Source organism: Megascapheus bottae, chromosome X, assembly GCF_031878675.1.
Source record: "Megascapheus bottae isolate mThoBot1 chromosome X, mThoBot2.hap1, whole genome shotgun sequence".
NCBI classification, from domain to species: domain Eukaryota; kingdom Metazoa; phylum Chordata; class Mammalia; order Rodentia; family Geomyidae; genus Megascapheus; species Megascapheus bottae.
In genome coordinates, this window is record NC_143547.1 from 81,521,038 (window position 1) to 81,542,415 (window position 21,378).

Here is a 21,378-nt window from a genome sequence, read left to right on the forward strand (position 1 = left end):
ATTTAATTTTGCTTAGGAGGGGAAGATTTATTTTATTTGCTATTTTAATTCAATTTTAATTTATTTTATTGTCAGGGTTATATATAGATGGTTTACAGTTATATTTCTATGGAAGTGAGTACATTACTTCTTGAACATTATTACCTCTTCCCATGTTATTCTCTCACATTCCCTCATCCCACTCCATCCCAACTAGTAAAGTTAATTTCCAACACATTGTCATATGAATATCGCTGTTACATTGGTTCATACTTTGTCCTTTAATTCATCATCTTGCATAATTTTTTTGGTTTTGATTCTAGTTCATTTTTAATTTTGTTTTCAAACATAATTGTATTGTCATTATTAGGGTGCTGTACAGAGGGATTACTATTCCAAAAGTCAGGTAATAAGTACATATCTTTTTGTGAACAATATCACCCCTTCGTATGCTTTCCCTTAATTTCCCCATCCTGTTCCTTTCTACAAGTTACAATTAGTATACACCAATTTTAGGATAGTTCATTTTCCACATAGTATATATGGAATAGAATGTTTGCATTTGTTCATCCTTCTTCCCTCCCTTTCTTTTTCTTTTTCTTTCTTTGTCGGTGGTGGGGCTTGAACTCTGGGCCTGGGCACTGTTCCTGAGCTCTTCAGCTCAAGGCTACGGCCCTACTCCTGGAACTACAGCACCACTTCTGGTTTTCTAGTGATTAATTGGAGATAAGAGTCTCCTGTTCTTGCTGGGAGTTTGGCTGAGTGGTAGAGTGTGTGCTTAGCATGCACGAAGACCCAGGTTCGATTCCTCAACACTATATATGTAGAAAAATGCTGGAAGTGGTGCTGTGGCTCAAGTAGTATAGCTCTAGCCTTGACGAAAGCCCAAAGACAGTGGGCAGGCCCTTAGTTCAAACCCTGGACTGGCAAGGAAAAAGAATGTCTCATGTTCTTTAGTGCCTGGGCTGGCTTTGAGCTCCAGTACTCAGATCTAAGCCTCCTGAGTAGCTAGAATTACAGGCATGACTCCTTGCTCCTGGTTCTTCCCTCCCTTTCTGCCTACTTTTTGCCCGACTCCTAAAAACAAATACCCCCCAGAAAATACAAATCTGTGCACCAATGGCTCATGCCTGTAATCCTAGATAATTCACACGGCTGAGTTCTGAGGATCACAGTTCAAAGCCAGCTCAGACATGAGAGTCGGTGAGACTTTTATCTCCCATTAACTACTAGAAAACCAGAAGTGGAGCTGCATCAGTAGCCTTGAGCTCAAGAGCTCAGGGACAGCACCCAAGCCCTCATATGTCTATTTGCTATTCATATTTCTAAGAAGTCTCTCTTAACCTTTTATTGATTGGTTTCTTAGTATTTGGGGGTATTATTTTCTAGCTCCTTTTATATATTGGAAATTAAACCTTTGTTGGATATATATTTCTATGGACATATTAACTGTGTCCTTTTCTGTGCAGAAATTTTTAATTTTTATGAAAGCTCATTTATCAAGTCTCTCTCCTATTTACTGTGCTCTTGGGACTCCTTTCACAAAGTTTGAAAGGATTCATTTTATTTATTTTATTTTTAGTATATTTTGCCATTCCTGGGGCTTGAACTCAGGACCTAGGCACTATCCTTGGACACTTTTTCCTCAAGGCTAGTGCTCTGCCACATGAGCCACAGTGACACTTCTTGCTTTTTCAGCATATGTGGTACTGAGGAATTGAACTCAGGGTTTTGTGTATGCTAGGGAAGACTCTTATCAGTAGGCTACTCTCGGGGCACTTACTATTTTTTGCTAGTCCTGGGCTTGAGCTCAGGGCTTGAGCACTGTCCTTGGACTTTCTCAAGGCTAGAGCTCTACCACTTGAGCCTCAGTACCACTTCCGGCTTTTTTCTATGTATGTGGTACAGAGGAATTGGACCCGGGTCTTCGGGCATGCTAGGCAAACACTTTACCACTAGGCCAAACTCCTGGCCTATGTTATCTTTAAATAGCTGTACAAAAGAATTGCTATTCAATAAAGAAGTTTATGAATACAATGCATGCATGTAGATCAGTGTCGCCTCTTTCAACATTGTCACCCATTCCTTCCAATGCATTCCTTCTCTCAATTTTCTTAATTTTGTAGGATATACATTACATTCTTGACTCCATTCTGCCCCTCTTCTCTTCATTCATCTACCCTTGACGGGATAGTCAGCCTCTATACCAACTACCTGTGTAGAGTCATAACTTGTCAGTAATACCAAATACTTATGAATATTTGTTTGACCAGAGCTACTTAAGATCCATTAGGCTCACTTCCAAAATTTCAAACTATTGCTTGCCTGGGCTAGAGCCCAGTAGATAACATGTAATTTTCCTGTCTCTATCTCCAGAATGCTGGGAATACAGATGTATATTATATCTAACTTCTCAGTTAAGTTTAAACGAGGATATTTAATGCCTTTAACTTAAATTTAATTGCGCTGATGTAGTTGGATTTGGAGAAAATATTTTCGGTGCCTGTGGTGTTCTGTAACTAGGAGATCAATACCAGTGAGGTGTTAGGAAAAGGTTAGGTAGTACAAAGATGGCTGCATTTGAGAAACTTCAGGCAAAGAACTCCGAGTTCTGTGCCTTTTGACTCTGGCCTCTTTGTGTTCTAACTGAGATCCCCTTGTTAAAAATTCTGTCAGCAAGGGGCTTTTTCAAAGTTGGGAAACCTAGAGGTTGGTACATTTCTAGGCATTTTTCTTGTCATAACTGTCATTGCTAAAAATCATAGAGTATGGATTGAAACTAAGATTATAGGTTTACACAGCCCTTGCCTGTTTCCTACTAGGGGCATCCTAAGCAATGTTCAGAAGTTAAATTTGGTCTCAGTCATTATGAAAATTGAAAGCAATGCTTGACAATTAACAGTTGGAAAACAGCCTTTAATTTAAATTCTATAAAATACTGATGGGGTGGAGGGTATGATGCTGAGGTCACAGTGGGCCTGTGTTAAATGTGAGTAGAAGCTTTTAAAACTTGGTTAGTAGTATAAATGTGGACATAGGTCTTGGCAATCTGAAGTATGGAGATTGGATGGATGTTCTATGTCCTGTGAAATGAAGTATTAAATAGCTTGGTGGAAAAAAAAAACTTCTGCTCTGAAAGGTGGGGATTCTAGATGGCTAAGGTGGGCCTCTATATAAATATAGCTTAGAGGGCCGGGAGTTTGGCCGAGTGGTTAAAGTGCTTGCCTAGCATGCACAAAGACCCGGGTTCGATTCCTTGGTACCACATACGTAGAAAAAAGCCGGAAGTGGTGCTGAGACTCAAGTGGTAGAGCTCTAGCCTTGAGAAAGTCCAAGGACAGTGCTCGGGCCCTGAGCTCAAGCCCAGGACTGGCAAAAAAAAATACACCTTAGACTTTAAGAACCCAGAGTGACTGAATCAACTGTGCCCAGTGGTATATTTCTGTAATCCCAGAACTCAGGAAGTGGATGCAGGAAGATCAAGAATTTGAGACTAGCCTGGACTAAATAAAGAGATGTTGCTTTAAAAAAATAAAACAAACAAGAAAAATGATTGAATTTAAGATGTAGAAATATTTTTTGCATGCATCCATGTCTGTGCTTGTGTGTGTGTGTGTCTGTGTGTGTGTGTGTGTGTGTGTGTGTGTGTATAAAACATAGCACTCTTATTTGGCTGTTTACTCCAGGCTGGTAATCTACCACTTGAGCTACACCTACTTCCAATATCTGCTGGTTAGTTTGAGATGAGTCTCTCAGATTTGTCTTACTGAGTGGCTTTGCACGTCACTCTTCAGTCTTATCCACCTAAGCAGCTAGGATTGTAGGGATGAGCTCCCAGAATCCAGCTAAAAGTGTAATATTTTTGATACTGGTGCTGAAGCTTTAACTTAGGGCCGTGTATTATCCCTGAGCTTATTTTGCTCAAGGCTAGTGCTTTGCCTCTTGAGCCATAGTAACACTTTCAGCTTTAAAAAAAATTGAGTGGTTTATTGCAGATAAGAGTCTCACGAACTTTCCTGCCTGGGCTGGCTTCAAAATATGATATTCAGATCTCAGCCTCCTGCGTAGCTAGGATTATATGTGTGAGCAACTGGTGCACAGCAAAAGTGGAATATTTTGAAAGGGGAAGGAAATAGAAAATAGCCTTTGTGAAAAAGGAAGAAAATATCCAGTTATCAAGAAAGAGTGCAAATGGGAACAAATTGAGTAGAATACTCCAACATCCTACAAGTTCCTATTAAAATGATTCCAGCCTCATAAGAAATGCTAGACCTAACAAAATCTGGCTTGAAAGAGCTAATGTTACCTGCTAAGGTAGTATGGCACTCTAATGTAAGGAATAACATGCTCTCATTTCTTCTGGCTCTTCTCCTTTGCCTTTACTATCTACAGGTAGTGATCTTGCATCTAGGTTTCTGTGTCATATTTATGGACTGTTAATGGTGTGTGTGTGTGTGTGTGTGTGTGTGTGTGTGTGTGTGTGTGTGTGTGTGCGTGTGTGTGTGTGTGTGTGTGTGTGTGTGTGTGTGTATGTGTGTTGGGATAGAAGTAAAAGAAAAACATTAGCATCCAAAATTTACCACCCAAAACTAAACATACATATTATCAGCTCACAGATGGCACCATAGTCATATATTTATTGTTTTTTTTATTTTTTTATTTTTTTACAAGAATTTATTTATTGATTAAAGCAGCCTTTTGGGCAGAAAGAGAAAAGCACAACAGCTGGATGCTACTGGGAACTCCTACCTACAATGTGTGGATAGGCTCATGGGGCTGGTTTAGTTCTTGTTTATTTTCTCTGGAACAGCATAAAGAGAAGGAGGAAGTGATGGATGGAATTGATGCTTCAAGTATTGTTAATGGGCTGTTCTTCCTTAAAAATAAATAAAATTTCTCTTTCCTGGGTGTGACAGAAAGGAGTTCTTTTCCAATGACAGGGATTTCTAGGTGCTACAGGATTTAGCATTCAGCTGCTGCCTTGGAGGAAGACTCTGCCAAATTTTCATACAGCCTTTTGTGTTCTACTCTCATATATTTATTGTTAAGCACAACTTTTGGGAGGCTTGTTTTCCTCATTTCTTCTCTTTGTTCTCATACATACTTCCCCAAGATGACATAACACTGTGGTATATATTCTTCTACTAGATTCTTTAGGTCTGCTTCATCAGATTCAGTCCCCATCCCAATACACATTCCAGTGCTCTTGACCATTACTGTACAAAGAAGACTTTATTATTGTACACAGAAGACTTTTGTATATCTGTCATTAATCAGTACCCAATAGATTTTGTAAAACTTTTACAATTCTCTTAATGATAAAACATAGTAACTCAAAGCATGAACATACCTCATTTGATCATTTCACTGCTACTAGCCATAAATCTTAATTTTTTGTTAGCATCATTATTGAGGCTGAAGTAGTTATTCTTGAATTTTTTTGCCAGTCCTGGGCTTGAGCTCAGGGCCTGAGCACTGTCTTTGGACTTTCTCAAGGCTAGAGCTCTACCACTTGAACCTCAGCACCACTTCCTGCTTTTTTCTATCTATATGGTACTGAGGAATCAAACCTGGGTATTTGTGCATGCTAGGCAAGCATTATACCACTAGGCCAAACTTCCAGCCTTATCCTTGGATTTTTGAAATCATATTAAGTTGTACCATTTATAGATGAAAATATCTAGCTACTCGCATGTAAAAATTAAGTGAACAGTAGAAGAAACCAGATTTGAAAATACAGAAAATAAAATCAACAATAATTCGTGCAACTTTAAGCTTCCCTATAGTGCAGAGAAAACGAATAAAGATGTAAAATAAGCGAATCAATAATAAACAGTCATCTGATAAAGAACCAACATGTGGCTTATCTATGTATCTGAAGAGACAATAATTATTGTTTAGAATGAATTATAGAAATAAACCTATTTAAAGTGAAGAAGTAACAGTTTCTGTCTCAAAGGTAATCACCTAGCAAGTCACATTAAAATGATGTATTTGACACACACACACATATAATGAATGTTCTGACTTTCCTGAATGAAGAAAAATCTTCAACAACTATCCAGTCAAAAAAAGAGAATAAAAAGGAAAGTAGGTTACCTTTAAAGAAAAAAAATAACATTGTCTGACACTTTTCTGAGATATCAAATGTCATTAGAAAATGGAACAGTATTTACCTTTTCAGTAGAAAAATATTTGACTAGGAGTTTTCTGCTCTGATGGATGTTCTTCAGAAATTTAAAATAATACCATATGATCCAGCCATACCAGTTCTGATTTTATATCCTAAAGGATATAAGCTAATATACTATAGAGATAACTATATGCACATACTTCTATGGCACTGTTCATAAAAGAGCACATTATTAAATTACCCTAGGTGTCTTGTAATAGATGAATGAATAAATGGAATATTATTCATCCATCCAAAAGAATATGAATAACATATTCAGTAAAATGCATGCAGCTGGAGATCATCATATTAAACAAAATAAACCAGTCCTTCAAAGACATGTATGTGATTTCTTTGATTTATGGACTGCAGGGTAAAAAAATGAAGATTATGTAAATCAAAAAGGGATGAGTAGAAAGGTAAAAGAGGAAGAAGAAAAGGCACTAGAAGCAGAAATTGACAAATTCATAAATTGAAGAAACTCAGAGGAATCAACTATGAAATCAGAATTTTCTTCCTTTTTCAAAAAGGAAGTGTAAAAGTATAAAAGGGAACAAATCTATAAAATTAAAAATGATGAAGGGAATTTCACTTGAAGTATTTAAGACATATTCATAATTAAATAGATGGTGAATACGACCCCCTGCTGTTAATTTGAACAGCTTAACAAAATGGATAATTTTGTCAAAACTTAAATAACCAAAAGTGATTTATGAAGTAGAATGTCTTATGTGTACTAATTTAAAGTTTTTATTAAGCATTTGATTTTAAAGCACTATTTTATCTTAAGATTTTTATTGTGGTTTAAAATACCACACAACAGTGTCATCTGAACCCTTTTTAGATATATGGATCAAAAGTGTTAAATATACTCATCTTATACAAAAGATCTAAAAATCTTGTTCTTTTGCAAATCTGAAAACTTTCCATTAAATAACTTCCACTTTTACTAATTTACTCTTCCTTTTAGCTCATGGTAAGCACCATTTTGCTTTCTGCTTCTATGGATTCATCTCCTTTACTACTTCATGTAAAAAGGATTAAATAGTGTTTGTCCTTTGTGTAACTAGATGATTTCATATAGCATCATGTCCTCAAAGTTCATTCATATTATAGTATGTAATGTGATGTCCTTCCTTTCTAAAGCTGAATGGTAGCTTATTGTCCATAGCACATTTTGTTTATTAATTCATATGTCCATGACATATAAATTGCTTATTTTGTATGTGATTCTTATTGCACTTGAATTCAGGGCCTGGACTCTGTCCCTGAGTTTTTTTTCCTCCAAATTTTCAAGGAAATTTTATTTGCCAGAAAGAAACCAGAGAATGGAAGAATACTACAGCATTGTGAAACATGTTCCCAGCAAAGTACACTAAAATATTAAGTTTGTGTAACCAATGACATGGGGGTTAACTATATAGTACTTCCATCAACAATTAAAATTAAGACCAGCCCAGATGATTTATTGTCCCTGAGTTTTCTTGCACAAGGCTGGCACTGTGCTAGTTGAGCCACAGCTCCACTCTTGGCCTTTTGGTGTATAATTGGAGATAAGAGACTCTGGGAAGCTTTAGTATGTCCTTATTTCTGAATATTTGGGTAAATGCCAAGGAGTGGATTGCTGGGTCCTAGGGGAGCTCTATGTTTAGTCTTTTCAGGAACTATCATACTGCTTTCCATAGTGGCTGAACAAGTTTACATTTTTACCAACACTGCAGTAGTGTACCCTTTTGACCATATTCTTGCGCAACCACGTTTACTGCAGCATTAAATATCATGGCTAAGACATGGAATCAACACAGGTGACTCTCAGTGGATGAATGGTACATATACAAAATGGAATTCTATGTTTTCATCAGAAAGAATGACATTGCCCCATTCATAAAGGAAAGCACTTGGAAAAAATTCATATGAATTGAAGTCAGCCAGATCCAAAGAAACATACGGTCTATGGTTTTCCTCATTTGTAATACCTAGAATATGTCTAGGAATTCCATTATGTTGCTGCTTTATTGCTTTTGAACTACCCAAAAGAAATAGACAAGCCCAACAACAAAAAGTCAGTAGACACTGATGAGAGGGCCTAACATTTGGAATATGAATCTCTATTTTCAAGCCATAAACACATGTGACCTGATGCTAAATAAGTAACTGTTGTTAGACTAACTTAAACAATCTTCTGACTGATATTTTATCAACAGCTCTCAATTTTACTTGTTTTCTTCTATGTTTCTGAACGAACTATCCAGTTTGTTGGGCAAGCCTTGAATAGGAGATTGGGATAGAAATTGATTCATACTTCTTTGACCACTTCAACTTTGCCATAGAGAGCCTATTAACGATAATTGATGTTATCTCTCTAAGTTTATTGCATGGAATATCTTCCTTTTAGCTTGCCTAAATCAGACTGTTATTTGTTTTAAATGTTAATTAATGGTACAAAGGGGTTTCATTATGATGTACTTTGATCAAATTCACCCTCTATATTATTCTTTCTTATGTTGCTTTCTCTCGTTCCCCTCTTTTGAAGTTTTAGTGGGTTCATTATATTCACTTACACACAGACACACATTATTTACTTTGTATTAATTCCTAGTTTTTCCTCTTGATATAGAATAATTTCTAAGATTTTCTGTGTTTCATCAACTTGTGTGTTGTGGTGTGTGTGTGTGTGTGTGTGTGTGTGTGTGTGTGTATGGAATGCATTAACATATAAAATAGGATGAGTATTACTTGGTACACACAGCAATACTTGCTCAATAGTTTTTACATACTCTTATTATTTATAATGTATATTACTTTAATTTACCCTGAAATATCTAAAAATAAGATGGGCTGGATGCATACAATGATGGATAAACACGTGACAAAGCAAATCTGACAAATTTTAACTTTTGTTTCTTAGTTGTATGTGGGTGTACACTGTAAAATTCTTTCAAATAATCTCTAAGCTTGAAAATCCTTATAAAATTTTACAAAAGGGATCTTTTAAAAGAACAAGAGGATTTTGTATTATTACCTACAACTCCTCAATTGTTTCTAATTGTACCTGATATAAAATATATAACAGTGAATATGTCCCAAAAGGCCCGCCATTGTTCCTAGCAGACTCTCCAATTTATTTTCCCTTGTTTTTTGAATTTTGCACAAATCTTAAGGCTTACTTTCCTTTTCTGATTTTCACCAATATATTGTGCTGAGTAAAATAAAAACATGGATGTGCTAATTAGATACAATAGGACAACTTAAGGAGATCATGCTTTAAAGATGTACAGAGTCAAGCAGATGGGGTTATTTGGGTTATAGGGCTACAAGGCGCGGGGTGGGAGGAAGAGTGCAGTGGTAGAATGTTCATGGTCCTGGGGTCACTATTAGCACTGTACAAAAGCAAAGGTGGACAACGGGCCTAATCTCAATTCTCTAAAACACCTCCAGCTATCTATTGATACTGGTATGTTTCATTTATATAGTGTTTATAGCAGAATTTCACTTTCTGCTTGAATGGTGGCAGGAAAAATAACTTTTATTCAGTCTGTAGCATAGCCTTAGTTAACAATAAATTTTTAAATTATTTTTTCTATTGTCAAGGTAATGTATAGGGGTTAAAGTTACATTCATCTGGTAGTAGGTGCATTACTTCTTTTTTTTCTTTTTTTTATTGTAATTAGTAAAAGGGTTACATGATATTTGCCAGATAGAAGGTGCATTAATTCTAGGTGCATTACTTCTAACACATTGATTCTCACAAGTTTTTTTTCCCATTTCCCTCACTTCACCCCCTCCCAATCATCTTGTTTTTTCCCCTTTCCCTTTCCTATTTCAAATAAACTTATATACAATATACCAGGTAACAAAGTCAGATACAGTAACAATATGAGATTACCCGTAAGTGCAAAAAAAAAAGAGAAGAGAAATGACAGTAATTAAGAACAACAATCACACAAGATAAAGCTCTTGCTTCCATACCCTAGAGTTCCTTTCATAACAATAAATATTTGTAGAATTGTACTATTTTTCTCTTTCTAAACTTTGAGTTACTCATTGTCAATTGTAAAATGTCATGAAAAATTCCAAAAATAAACAATTTATATGTTTTTCTGCCAGTCCTGGGCTTGAGCTCAGGGCCTGAGCACTGTCCTTGGACTTTCTCAAGAGCCTCAGCACCACTTCTGGCTTTTTCTATGTATGTGGTGGCGAGGAATTGAACGTGGGTCTTCATGCATGCTAGGCAAGCACTCTACCACTAGGTGAAACTCCCTCCCCTAATTTATATGATTTAAAGGACTGTTTTAAGTAGTGTGATGGAATCATATATGCTATTATCTATGATATAAATCATCCTTTGTGTACCACATCCATATGTATATGTTATATACAATGGAGGAAAGGAGAAGGAGGAAGGGAGGGAGGAAGGGAAGGAGGGAAGAGAGAGAGAGAAACAGAGAGAGAGAGAGACAGAGAGAGAGAGACAGAGAGACAGAGAGAGGCACACACAGTTACATAACTTAAATGATAATATATAGCTATAATTATGTTAGCAATATCACTGTGACCATTTTGTAAATATAACCATGGACAAACACACATACACACATATTTATATATATATATATTATCTCTGTGTGTGTGTGTGTGTGTGTGTGTGTGTGTGTGTGTGTGTGTGTGTGTATAAAACACTACATGTAGCATTTGGTAATATCTACTTTCAGGCAAACCCTGGAGATCTTAGAGCATATCTTTAGAGAAAAAAGGGTTTCTACTGTAATGAGCTCATTAAATCCTGATTACAGCCATATAAGCTGGTAACCAATTTGACCTCCATTTTCAGGTGAGAAAATGAAAACTCATAGAGGTTAAATAACTTGTTGTAGTCCATACAGTAATAAAAGCTCGGAAATGTTCCCAGGTTTGTCAGACTTCAATGCTTGACTCTTCTGCCTACTCTAATGCAAATAAATGCTATAGTCTTTGTGGAAGCCATACTTTGAGGAGGAGAAAGACATGGTGTGAGAGGACATAGGGAAAAAAGGGTGACTATTTCTCTAGCTTTTTTTTTATTGGGGTGATTTCCTCTCCCACATAAATACTTTTGTGGTTCTGGAGGCTGTAATTTAAACACCTAGAAGTGAACAGGGACCCTCCTAAGCCAGCATTTCTCTCCAAATTGGTGATTCATTTTGACTAATCACCTTAGTTATACTCATTAGTTTCCTTTTCATTAAGCCAAAATGTAATATTTGTCATGTTAGCTGGGCGTGAGGTTGGAATTGAATATGATACTACTCTTGAAATATTTCTAGCACAAAAAAACCTTTCCCAACCACACAAGTTGGTATATGCTTAGAAAGTGAGAATATGCAAAGGTAGTCTATTCAGTCTGATTTTCTACTGGATTTTGGACAAAAATATTCTTTGGTCCCATGTCTAGATGAAAACAGTTACAACAGCAACAACTAGTTGTGCATGTACTTTGAAGAGGACTTAGGAGTCCTTCTTAGCTCTCTATCTGTATTGACTAGATTTTCATGACAATAGGGAAATTCCTGAGGCAGACTAGTCCTTGGGTCATAGTTTTGGAGGTGCAGTGTCTATGGACCTTATCTAGCAATGGCCTCCTTTTCTTTGCTGGCAGGCTTGCAGTTGCATAAAGCATAGCATCACCTGGAAAGAGAGGTAGTATGTTGTGTGTTAATATCTGATCTCTTTTTCTCTTCTTATTAAACCATTGAAAATTTAATCTTGAGGGGCTCTTCCTTAATGACCTTATCCAAACCAAAATACATCTCCAGGGTCCCAGCTCTAAATGAAATGATTGGCCTGTTTCCTCCCTTGTTGTTGTTCAAGTCCTAATAACTGCAGCTTTAATTTAACATCTTGGGTTCTGTCCCTTAGCTTTATTTGCTCAGGGCTGGTGGTATATCATTTAAGTCATGGCTCCACTTCTGGCTTTTTAGTGCTCAATTAGGTATCAGAGTCTCATGGTCTTTCCTGCCTGAGCTGGCTTAAAACTGTGATCCTCACATCTTATTTCCATCTTCTTAATGCTATTAACATATAAATCTGATGAATAAACTTCTGCGTATTAAAAAAAATAGCACTGTTCTATCTTTTCCCTTGGGTGTTCCACAGTACTGGATTTGCATCTCCACTGAAATAATAATTGTTTCAGATTCTGAGAAGATCTAGTGCCCTCCTATTAAATTTATATCCTCCATAATAAGAATGCCCCATAAAGTCACTGTCAGGTCTCATCCTCAATTTGTTTGCTCTTGTTCTACTTTCTTTATTATAGCTCTTTCTCAGCTCTTCCCATCTTAGCCCACAGGTATCTAAAATACAGATTTAGTCATAATTCCTAAGTCATTTGAATAAGAAAAGAAGGAATAAACGTAATTGTAATATTTAGGAATGATTAATTTGTGGTACAGACAATGTGAAAGACATTATATACACTGTAGAGATTTAATCCTTTCAAAAACTCATAGAGATATTTTATGCCTGTTCTGTGGAGGCTCAAATAGGAAGATGAGAGATCAAACAATTTGGCTAAAGTTATATAATATGGCTGAGTTATGATTTGTGTCTAAGTAGTCTGACTTTTTAAAATTACATTTTTATTAAGTGATTTTAAAAAGAGAATACAAATAAAAACTGCCATGCAATATTGTATTTTTTCACTTCCATTTTATGACTTTGAGTTATGATGTTTAATTGCTAGGACCTTAAGCACTTGTGAGCTCCGTACCCTTAGTGGCCTTGAAGTTACAGCAACAGAGGAACAGGTGCTGAAGAAAACAGCTGGTCTTTGTAAACACTAGATCCAATGGCAAGCAAGGATAACTAAGAATTGTAGCACATATTTTTACTTCATTCCTTTTATTAATTCAGACACAATTGCTTGTCTTCCAGTATACTGGAGCAGTAAATTTGACAAAATTTGCCACAATAATGTCTCTCAAAGTGACTAGCCATGAAAATTCAACACCACCTTTGTCTGAAGGGCACTCTAGCAGAAGGTGACTAATTTTCTTATTTCCATCCACATTATAATATTTCAAGATATAACCTTTTTTCTCTTATGATTATTCTTTTTTATTAAAGAATTTATTAACATTGATTTTTACATCATATTTTAAATGCTGTGTTTAACAAACAAGTATTCAAGAAGGGAATGTCACGATTATTTTTTTTAGAGTAGTATAAGACCTCTTCCTTTCTTAGCACTACATGAAGTCTCAATAAAAAATAATAGGTAGATTGCTATCGAATTTTTAGTCAGTTAATGTTCATTCGTCTTCCAGTTGTTTACTAGGGAAAATCAATCTTTGCTGATGAGGATGAATTATTTCCTTTTCTTGGTTCTTAGCCTTTATATTTTGCAAGTCCTTATCATAATAATGAGGGTATACTAAGGGCTTTTTATTTATCAAGTATCGAGGTATGTGTTACTCATCTGAAGACAGTATTGGAGTGCCAGCCTAGGTTCTCCATCATAATGTTGTCATTACCCAAGTCCATCTAGAATAGATGTCTATGAAGAACACTGTCTTTGTTAACTAGGTCTCTGATACTCTTAAAATTGTTGCTAGTAGGACAGTAGCCTTGAGCTGTAGAGTTCAGGGACAAAGCCCAGGCCCAGAGTTCAAGTCCCACAAACGGCCAAAAAAAAAAGAAAAAAGATTTGGGGCCAGGAGTTTGGCCTAGTGATGCTTGCTTAGCATGCTTGAAGACTCAGGTTTGATTACTCAGTACCACGTATGTAGAAAAGCCAGAAGTGGTGCTGTGGTTCAAGTGGTAGAGCTCTAGCCTTGAGAAAGCCCAAGGACAGGGTTTAGGCCCTGAGCTAAAAGCCCAGGACTGGCCAAAAATATTGTTGCTAGTACCTTCTTTTTGTTAGATACTGTTTACTATAGTATAGCTAGCATATAATTTGGGAACCTGTTGTATATAAAACAGCCATTAAATCATTATTATGTGAAGCTGTCATTGAGTATCTCATTGCTTCTGGAATTCATTATTGATGTAGTTATTGTCCAGGATGGATTGCACAATATTAAATGTTTCAAGTTTAGGACTGAAACCATAATATTGATTGGGAGACTGAGTTGTGCCTTCTAGGCTTATTTTTAGATAGAGTTTCCCAATCTCTATCTAGGCTATGTCTAGCATTTTCCAAATTTACAAGGGTGCCAATTCAGCAAAGTTCAACATGTTTGGGGCATAAAGGTTACTTTGAGTTTTGATATTACATATTCAGACATAAAAAGAGCCACATAGACCTTTCTGATGGGATTTTAATGCCTCATGTGCTTTTTTAGTGGAAGTATGAGGACAGTTAAATATGCAAAAGTTTTTTCTTTTTTTTGCCAGACCTGGGCTTGAGCTCAGGGCCTGAGCACTATCTTTGGACTTTCTCAAGGCTAGAAGCTCCACCACTTGAGCCTCAGCACCATTTCCGGCTTTTTTTCTATGTATGTGGTACCAAGGTATTGAACCCAGGTCTTCGTGCATGCTAGGCAAACACTCTAACACTAGACCAAACTCCTGGCCCCAAGTTTTCTCTTTTTAAAAATTATATTTTCGTGGTGAAAATCTAAAGACATTCCCTCTAAAATCAGGAACAAGACAAGGATGCCCACTCTCTCCACTCCTCTATAACATAGTATTAGAATTCCTAGCCAGTGCAATAAGGCAAGAAGCAAGCATAAAGGGGATCCAAGTAAGGAAGGAGGAAGTAAAACTATCCCTCTTTGCACATGACTTGATTCTGTATTTAAAGAATCCTATAGACTCTACTCCCAAGCTCCTTGAGCTGATTCAAAGCTTTGGAAGAGTAGCAGGCTATAAAATCAACCCTCAAAAATCAACTGCCTTTCTTTACGCCAACAGTGAGAGAAACGAGGCAATAATCAGGAAAGCAACTGCTTTCACAACAGCCTCAAAGAAAATAAAGTACCTAGGAATTAGCTTAACTAAGAATGTAAAGGACCTTTTTGATGAAAACTTTAAACCCTAAAAAAGGAAATTAAAGCAGAACTAAGGAAATGGAAAAACCTCCCATGCTCCTAGATTGGAAGAATCAACATCGTGAAAATGACAATCTTGCCAAGGGCTATCTACAAATTCAACGCAATACCCATCAATATCCCAATGGCATTCTTTAAAGAAATAGAAGAGGCAATTCAAAATTTCATATGGAATAATAAAAGACCCCGTATAGTAAAAACACTTCTTAGCAGAAAGAACAATGATGGAGGAATTTCAATTCCAAACTTTAGACTCTATTACAGGGCTATAATTATCAAAACAGCTTGGTACTGGCACAAGAACAGGCCTGAAGACCAATGGAATAGAACTGAGGACCCAGATATTAAACCACAGACCTATGGCCACCTAATCTTTGACAAGGGAGCCAAAAAAATAGAATGGAAGAAAAACAGCCTCTTCCACAAGTTGTGCTGGCAGAACTGGTTAGCACCTGCAGAAAACTAAAGTTGGATCCTTCTTTGTCACACTGCAGTAGAATTAACTCCAAATGGATCAAAGACCTGGAGGTAAAAGCTGACACACTGAAAACTTTACAAGAAGGAATAGGAGATACACTAGATCTCCTTGGCACAGGTCAAAACTCTCTTAATAAGGACCAAGAATCACAACAAATCAGAGAAAGGCTGGATAAGTAGGACGGCATTAAACTGTGGAGCTTTTGTATGGCAAAGGACATAGCTAGTAAATTAATTAGGAAGCCTACAGAGTGGGAGAAGATCTTCACCAACCAAACAACGGACAAAGGCCTCATATCTAAAATATATCAACAGCTCAAAAAATTGAATCACTCCAAAACTAATCTCCAAAGTAACAACCATCCCATTAAAAAATGGGCCAAAGACTTAAAGAGAGTCTTCTCTGAAGAAGAAACAAAAATGGCCTATAGACACTTGAAGAAATGCTCAACATCTCTGGTCATAAAAGAAATGCAAATCAAAACAACTCTAAGATTCCACCTCACTCCAGTTAGAATGGCCAGGATCAGGAAAACGAATAATAACAGATGCTGGAGGGGATGTGGCCAGGAGGGATCACTACTACACTGTTGGTGGGAGTGCAAACTCATTCAACCACTATGGAAAGCAGTGTGGCAGTGCCTCAAAAGGCTAAACATAGAACTCCCCTATGATCCAGCAATTCCATTACTTGGCATTTACCCAGCCATCCAGAATCCAGGGCATACTAAATCCACTAGCACAACAATGTTCATTGCAGCATTATTCACCATAGCAAAGATATGGAACCAACCTAGAGTGAATCAAAAAGTTGTGGTATTTGTACACAATGGAATTCTATGCTGCTGTCAGAAAAAATGACATCGACCCATTTTTTAGGAAATGGAAAGAGTTAGAAAAAATCATATTAAGTGAAGTGAGCCAGACTCCAAGGAAGTTAGGCTCAATTGTTTCCCTCATTCGTCATAATCAGTAGAAACCTCGTGCTCTACTAGCAGAGATCTGCAATAGAGCAAAACCTTGATACATACGGCTATATAGTATGAAGCTAATTGAAAGGACCTCCAGGGTATTGAAACAAAAGCCATATAACAAATGACTGTTGTCCTTAATGTACTATTTTATCTCTCATCTCCTTTGCTGTCCCTTGGGTATCTCATATTGTTACAGTATCTCACTTTGTTATCTGTTATATTGAATTTATTTGTACTTGGTTATTTGAAATTTGATAGGGAAGGGGGGAAATCCAAGGCGGGGGTGGGGGGATGGGAGGGAGGGTAATGGGTACCAAGACATGTGAAAGGGTATCAATGTATGTGAATTAATGCACCTTCTATCTTGCTGATAGCATGTAACCCTTTTATTAATTACAATAAAAATATATAAAAAAGGTGAAAAAAAGAAAGTTTTGAATTTCCTCTTTGATTTGTTTTGTAACCCAGGAGTTATTCAGAAGTGTGTTGTTCAGCTTCCAAGTTTTTGAATTTTTGTTTACCTTTTACTGTGTTGTTCAGAACTAGTCTGACTCCACTGTGATCAGATAGAATGCATGGGATTATATCAGTCCTCTTGTATCTGCTCAAGTTTTTCTGTATGAATTATTATATGATCTGTTTTGGAGTATGTTCCATGTGCTGCTGAGAAAAATGTATGAAGTTTTGTTTTGCTGTCGGATGGAAGACTGTGTGTGTATCTGTTAAGCCCAGCTGGGTTATGGTGTTGTTTATGTTGATGGTGTCTTTGCTTATCTTTTTTTTGTGTTGATCTGTCATTTGGTGAGAGTGTTGTATTGAAGTCCTCCACTATGACTGTGGTTTAGTTTATCTTGTTCTGTAATTCTAAGAAAGTTTGATAGACAAATTTGGGTGCTCCCGTGTTGGGAGAGTAATGTTTATAAGTGTAATATTGTGGGTATGGATTGTACCCTTTACTAATATGTAGTGGCCACCTTTATCTTTATGTACTGATTTTACTGAGAAGTTAATTTTGTCTGAGATTAAGATTGCTAATCCTGATTTTTAGCACAGTGCATTGGAGTGGAAAATTCTTTTCTATCTTTTCACTTGGAGTTTGTTTCTGTCTTTGGCAGTGAGATGGGTCTCTTGGAGGCAACATATTGATGGGTCTTGTTTCTTAATCCACTCTGCTGTTCTGTGTCTTTTGATTGGATTGTTCAGCCTAGTCACATTTAGGGTAATTACCGAGAAATGGTTAGCATCCTTTGTCATTATTTATTTTTCCTTCTGTGTTTCTTTCTCTCTCTGTCTTTTACCTCTTTGTGTTTACTGATTTATAGGTGATAGCTTCTTGATGGGAGTTGCTGTTCTGCAATTATTTAATTTTACTGTTCTTGATTATTTAATATTTTTGTAATGCTGGTTTAGTGTGCATATATTCATATAGCTTCTCTTTGGAATGAAATATTCTTGTTTGTCCCTCAAATGTAAATGCTAGTTTCACTGGATATAACAGTCTGAGTTGGCAGTTGTTGGTCTTCAGGGCATGAATGATATTTTTCCAAGCTTTTCTTGCATTTAGTGTTTGTGTTGAGAGGTCTGCAGTGATTCTAATTTTTTCCATTGTAGTATAGCTCTTTATTTGTTTTTGCAGCATTTAAGATCAGCTCCTTTACAGAGTTTAGCAACTGGGTTTTTTTTAAGTATATTTTTGTTTGTTGTGGGACTTGAACTCTGGGCCTGGGCATTGTCCCTGAGCTTTTCAGCTCAAGTCTACCACCCTACCCCTTTGGCCACAGCCCAGCTTCCTGTTTTCTGGTGGTTAATTGAAGACAAGAGTCTCAAGGACTTTAGTGCCTGCTCTGGCTTTGAACCATAATCCTCAGATCTCAGCCTCCTGAGTAGCTGGGATTACAGGCCTGAGCCACCACTCCATGCTAGCCACTGGGTTCTGTATTTGAGTTTTGTACAAAGAAGTAAATCTGAATTAACTAACTGTGAAGTAAAATGGACTTGGTTGGTCAGACTTGTGTATTCTATGTCCATAGCATCCCTGTGGAAGGAGGAGACTTGGTAGCCATATTGGGATAGGGAATATATTGGGATAGAAGGAATATAGATACAAAATGCTCATGTGGCAACAGGCTTACAGAGTAGTGAATGGTATAATTATTTTAAACACTTCACAAAACATGAGCAGAAACTATTTGAATATCTTATTTCCACAAGTAGGTAGCATTTTTCAAATGGTGTATCCTGGTATTCACTTGTTATTTATCACTGTGTTTTCTTTTCTCTATTTTTTAAATTTAATTTTTATTGTAAACGTGATGCACAGAAGGGTTACAGCTACATAAGTCAGGTAATGTTTATTTTGAACAGCATTACCCTCACCTCATTTTCTCTGTGTTTTCTTAACTTGTGAACTATAGGTACTGTTATGTAGAGGTCTGAGAAAATGGCAGAGTTCTCACATTTTCTAAAAACACCTGTAAATTATTGACCTAGCTATGTGATACCATAATATACAAAACATTTCAGAGAGTCTGAAAAAGAGAAAGATTGAAAGACATCATCGCTGGTCAGTTAACTTGTCATATTTAGAGTTCTGCTCATGTTAAAAGTAAAAACCACAAGTTCTAATGTCAGTCATGAGGAAAGAATCTTGCATTCTTCAAGATCATGGTCTTGAGACATTTTTTGTGTGTCTTCCCTCTCACAAATCTCATTTAGCAGTGCCCACAAAAGTGGAACTGAGTCAGGTGTGGTGGCTCACACCTGTAATCCTAGCTACTCAAGAGACTGAGATCTGAGGATTGTGGTTCAAAGCCAGCCCATGCACTAATGTCCATGAAACTCTTATCTCCAATCTTAATTGGAGGACCAGAAACCGGAAATGGGGCTGTGGCTCAAGGGGTATGGTGGTAGCCTTGAACTGAAGAGTACAGGAATAGGGCCCAGGTACAGAGTTCAAGTTCCTCAACCAATATAAAAAAGAGAACTATGGGGATAGTTTCTGCCATGGGACAGTACTTCAGATAAACTTTGGCTCAATTTTTTAGTCATGTTAAGTTGAGCTTTTGCTCCTTTCCTACTAATTTCATTTCAGTCTGAATGAACAGTAGACATATCTCCATATAGCTATGATATAGAAAATATGAGACTGGGGAACAGGAGTTTGGCCTACTGGAAAGAGTGCTTGCCTAGCATTCACGAACACCCGGGTTTGATTTCCCAGTTACCACATACATAGAAAAAGCCAGAAGTGGTGCTGTGGCTCCAGTGGTAGAGCTCCATCTATGAGAAAGCCCAAGGACAGTGCTCAGGTCCTGAACTCAATCCCAAGACTTGCACCAAAAAAAAAAAGTGACTGAATATCACAAATAGGTAAATAAAATGTTGAGTGTCACAGTGCATAACAGAGAACCTTTTTGTTTTCAAAAGCAAGTCTGATGATCTATCTCAGCTAATTGAAAGGACTGTAAAGAGATCTACATCTCTACAGTTAAACTGCTTCATGCCTTAAGTTATCATTAACCTGTGTTTTTCAAGTTCACTGTGTGTGGACACAATAAATAGTGCTCATTTGGAAGAAGCACAGTGATTAGAAAACCATCAAGATTCCTAGACATCACTGGATTTCTCATGCAATCATCAGTGACAGAGTTCATTATTTTCAAAGTTCTTATTAATATCTGGGGAAACAAATTCCATAAATGTTTTAAGGTTTTCTAGTGTACTCACGGAGCTAGGTCAAGATGACTCAGCAGAAAAGACTAGACTAGATTCTTGAGAGAATTTATTGTCTTAGTTTGCTAGCATAAGGACATGTTACAGTGTTCCAAGCACTTTACAAATACTAATCATTTAGTTTTCTCAACATGTCTGTGAGGTAAGTATTACTGTTTTCAGTTTCATGTTTCAGACAGGCAAGTATGTCTGGCTGGTTGGGTATAACTCAGTGTTAGAACATGTTCTTAGGACGTGTTTGATCCCCCATACAACTGGAAAAACGAAGGAAACAAAAAATGAGGGTTAAAGAGGACTAAACCATGTTATAAACAGTATAATTGAAACACTGGGAAAGGAGAAAGAAGGGAGGGGAAATGGAAATGTAATTTACTATATGCATGCATGGAATTATTACAATCAAATCACCTCAAATTATTAATGCATGCTAATTCTAAAAAATAAAAAGGAACAAAATAAGCGATGTTTCTATTGGTACAAGACTACTAAATTAATTATTTATATAAATTTCAGTTTCTTAGAAGAATGAAATTATACACATGAATTTCTTAGCATAGGCATTAGATGAATGTAAAATGTATTTTTCATAGTTACTTGAATTTCATGCTATAGTGGAAAGGAAATAGATTTTGAAGTCAGAAATCCGAGTTCCAATTTAGGCTCTGTCAATAATTGGGTTTGATCTCTCAGAATCTTGATTTCCACAGTTTGGAATTTATAGGATTATATTTCTACATGAAATGAGAGAGAATCTGTGTAATGTCTGGTACAGGAAACACATGTATTACCTTCTTTTCATGGTTGTAATGAGTTACTACAGAAGTTGGTGATCCAAAGAACCCATATTTATTCTTTCATAATTCTGGAGGTCTTATGGAACTAAAATCAAGGTGTCAACATGGCTGAATTTGTAGTAACTCTGGGAAATAATCTGGGCCTTGCATTTCCAAGATTCTGGTGGTTTATTGGCTTTCCTAAGCTTGTGTTCATATTCCTACCACCAATGTTTCTATTT